This window comes from Bidens hawaiensis, unplaced genomic scaffold, assembly GCF_021521415.1.
Source record: "Bidens hawaiensis isolate Kalapana, Puna unplaced genomic scaffold, B.hawaiensis_p1.1 tig00003126_1, whole genome shotgun sequence".
Taxonomy (NCBI): Eukaryota; Viridiplantae; Streptophyta; class Magnoliopsida; order Asterales; family Asteraceae; genus Bidens; species Bidens hawaiensis.
Genome location: NW_027491168.1, coordinates 2,312,080 through 2,316,864, shown reverse-complemented (window position 1 = coordinate 2,316,864; position 4,785 = coordinate 2,312,080).

Below are 4,785 nucleotides of genomic sequence, written 5' to 3'. Positions count from 1 at the left end.
AGGAATGAGCCCCACCGTGGCCCACGGTCCAGCTAATGCAAACTTTCTAGAGTCCACCGTACCATGGAGGAGAAAGGGAACCGTGGAAGTGACCGTAGCCCACGATCCACACCGTGGCCCACGGTCATGCTAGGATAACTGTTGACTTCTGGTCAATCGTGGACCACGGTTCACACCGTGGCCCACGGTCCTGGACGAAGACATTATTGCATGTCTTTTAATAGGCCATTTGGGAGTGTCTTTTCACCTACCTTTTCACCTTGGCCGGCCTAGAGGCGATTTTGGAGAACAAAAACATTATTTTGGGTCTTGTATTGATTTGTTTTATGTCTTGGATTGTGATGAACAAGTTACTTGATGCAAAGATGATCTCCCGAGCCATGAGTGGCTAGTTCTTTGGTGTTTCTCTCGGGATGTAAGGTTATTTGCAAAACACTTTTGTTTATTGTTCTTAAACTTGGATTGATTATCTAAATGTTATATTAGTATAATCTTGTGTTTGCGTGATTGTTTGTAGCTTGTCCATATTGTTTCTATCTAGCTTTTAACCATATGTTCTTGGTGTCGTTGGCAATCAAGATTTAGTGGGAAGAACTAGGAAGAAGAGTATCGATTGATTGTTAAGTAACAACCTCGCATTCTAGGAATCCGAGTACTTAGTTTTTTATTAATCACAAACAATTGCATGTACACAAAACCGAGATATTACGGTTATCCATTGAATGTTAACAAGAGTGTTGAGCAATAACCCAAACCCCGAGAGGAATACTTGTTTAATTATTCATTTACAACTTTCGTTTAGTTTAATTTAGTATTAAAAATCAAATCAAAACCAACTTGGAAATTACTTTGTGTGATTTACATTTATATTTGTTTAATCGTTAAGCTACTTGGTTAACACATTTTTCACAAACTCTTCGTGTTCGATACCCACTTACTGCTATTTATTTAGTTGTATTTGGTTTAAGTTTGCGTGAGCTTTCGACCTCGCGTCAATATGTATAGCTAATTTAACAATTACAGACTATTTGAACGTGGGAACTCTTCATTCATTTGTTAAGTCTTGTGAGTATTATGTAAATGATAAACCAAAGGTTTTTCTTTTTTGTTTATAGGAAGTTAATGCAAAGCAGTTTGATAGGTGTTAGATGCTTTAGCAGGGTGAAATACGTCACACAAATAGCTAAACGTGTATCTGGCCTAAACCTGTTTAGACTAAATCCACAACCCATGAAATTCGTACTAGGTTCATGTCATCTCATAAATCTTGCACCCGCAATTGTTGCTATATTTAACCGTAGCTGTATGTCCTTGGAAGGGAGTTTTAATATTACTAGCAATTCTACTTATGTACATATTTGTTATCTACTTTTTTGTTGCAATCTGTAAGATATTGTTTTGACATTTATAAGTAAGATAATTAGCTACTATAGTTTTTTATGATAATAACCATCTAAAATGTTGTATTAAAAGTAAATAAAGATTATATGTTTTCATCCAATACCCCTTTACGTTTATAACCTGTTCATTTAAAGTATCAACAAACCAACATAACAAACAACACATTCATTTTCTTAACGAGCAAACACAAACTACAAAATCATGTTTGTTTTATGTTCGATTGTTTGTTTTGTTAAAGTTAAACGAATGAACACGAACAACGCACAATTAATTAAATTAATATAAAAGTTATATATTCAAAATAATATTAAGAAGAAAACTAAGTAAACCCGCGTAACACGCGGGCTAAAAGCTAGTATATATATATATATATATATATATATGTGGGGGGGGATGAATATGGGGTTGTTATAAATTTAAGTTGTATACGAAACCCATCAAAACTTTGTCGTTTTGATTAAAACCTAACTAAAAATAATTTAAATCTAACGCATCCACTCCAAACATTTTCGTTTTTCTTCCTACTATCGCCATAACTGATTTCGCCCAATTCTACCAATCTGTAGCGGAAGCAATCTATGTTTTTCTTCCTTATCTCGTGCTTCTCTCCAAAGTTGATCCCAAGTTTTAAATCCTTATCCCTGTTCTTGGCCACATATCAATTGATTTCACCTTTCACCCTCATTCTATTCAATCGTTACTGCTCTATTGTTACTTCTTACTAAAACTGAACTGTATATGCCCTAATTAAACTAAATCATAAACCAAGAATACATAAAACTGAAAAATTGTACTGGATTAATTTTAACTGTACATGCTACTTGTAATTTCTATTGTAGAGCAAGAAAAAAGATCCAAAACTGGTAAAAACTTATTTGAAGAACCATACAAGAAGGTAACGATCGCATCAATTTGAAGAGTTGCCTTAATCTAATCATAACAAAACAAAGAAAGATGTGTTATTGGATAGCTTGCCTGGATATAGATTTGGAAAACATTTAAGTTAGGTTTTAATCAAAACAACGTAGTTTTGATGAGTTTTATATACAGCTTGGATGTATAATAACCCCATATTTACTTTCCCCGTATAGGATTAGGATCATGTAAGAATCATTTTGAAATTGATAACTTTGAGAACTATTTTGGAAAAAAAAAACTCTTTTTAAAAAAAATAAATAATATATATAAAACAAAAAAAAGACGAGAATATAAAAAAGTAGAAAAACCAAAAAAAAATTATCTTTCATCCCGTTTTCAGAAAAAAGTAAAAAAAAAATTAAAATAAAATATCGGTTTAGCAAAATTATACATATATGTATAATATTTATTTTTTAATTTTATACATGTTATTCTTTTTACACATATGTACAATTAAGATAAATGATAATATACATATATGTATATTATGTAAACGGAGATTAAATAAAAATATACATATGTGTATAATTAGTTTTTTTAATGAAACTGGGATGAAAAATAAAAATTTTTGGTTTTTTTAACTTTTTTAAAATTTCTGTTTTTTTTTTGTTTCATAATTTTTTTGAAGGGGTTTTGTTGTGGTCTAAAATGGTTTTCAAAGTTCTTAATTTCAAAAAGTTCTCATATATATATATATATATATATATATATATATATATATATATATATATGGGAATGATATTTTGAGAACTTGATAAGTTGTAAGAACTCAATATGCACAATCATTTAAATGGGTATATAATATGTGTCTGAGATTAAATCTAATTAAAAAATGAATTATGAGAGATAATAAATTAAGGTGTGTGAAGATTATATGTTAGTTACACCTATGTAAAAGTCGATTTGGTGTGTAAAAAATACTGTGATTTTTTACGTACATGTAACCTATATATTACACATATGTAAAAAAATTTCAAAAAAAATTTTGTTACGTTGAGTTTTTTCGAGTTCTTAAGCTCAAAGTGGTTTTAAAAAGAAATCAACATATATAGGCTCTTATCGTTTTTGTTCATGATGTTTGCTCAGAATTTCCATTTTAGTGCAAAGGATTTTGTTTTTTTTTTTTTTAGTCCAATAGTTTTGATTTCTCCACATTTTCATCTGATGTCTTAACAATGCCAATTAATTTGTTAACTTTCCCCCTGTGTGAAGCTAAGAATATTTCGATGTTTAATGGACTTTGTTTTTGTTACAGACCACCAACCCTAATACCTATGTGGTAACATGTATCTAAGTGAAATACTAAAATCTCACTACTAGTGAAATTATTTGTTATTGCTAGAGTTGTTAAAGTGATGCATTTATGCCAGCTTTGGAAGTTATACGGCCTGATGGCATTTATGCCAAAGATATCAAGGAAAGTTGATCACTCATGACCTATTGAAGTGTCGTTGACGTTTTTTGCATTGACAGATTAGTTTTTTTAATTTAGTATCGATATCACAATAAACTTAATTTATAATAATAGAATGCATGTAAGTGTATCGCCGCGACGCGACGGAGACAAACTAATATCAAATTAATAGCCACAAATATTTAAACACATAAAATAAATAAATGTGAAGTAACTGGTGTTGACGCGCTGACTGCAACAAGATTTGAGATTTGACTGCTTCATGAGCTCATGCAACTTTAGGTCTTCCTTTTCACACGAAGGAGTCTATTCTATTATGGTGTGTTTATCTTTGACTTTCAAGTCTTTTCTGTTAAGGGGTTTTCTACAAAAATAATAAAATTAAAAAGCATACATTTCGTTACATGTACGATTTGTTTAAAAGACTTTTAGTGCTTTTAATTAAACTAATGGGATTTCTTTCCGTTATGTGACGGGTATAGTTTGGTTCGTTATAAAAATATAGGTAAAAAAACACACCGCAATAGTATATACTTGAAAATAGGGATGAGATCGGTGTACCGGTACCGAATTTATTGATACGGTACGAGCACATGTATCGACAAGGGAATTTCGATACGGTACCTGCTTCAGCACCATTTATTTTTCTTTTCAAATCTCCAATGATCTTGGTACCGTACGAGTAATAAATAAACTGATTCGGTACAGGTAACTGTACAATACGAATACCAAATTGGGTAAACTGGTACGGGTATCGGTATTCAATACACCATAATACCAAAATCGTAATAGCACAACCAAAACATAATATTAAAACCAAAAATAAAATAAAACCAAGCGTCGATGAACTTCAAGAGAGAACTATATGATTAATAATCTGTTAGACCTACTTTTTAGACATTAAATATTCACACCTCTACATATTCTAAACGGGTACCAAATATCAAAATACTCATATATGTACCCGTATCCGTAAGTACCGAATACCAAAATCATAAAATCTTGATGCCAATACCGGCATTGTATAGGCTAAATAGGTATGGGTTCGGGTA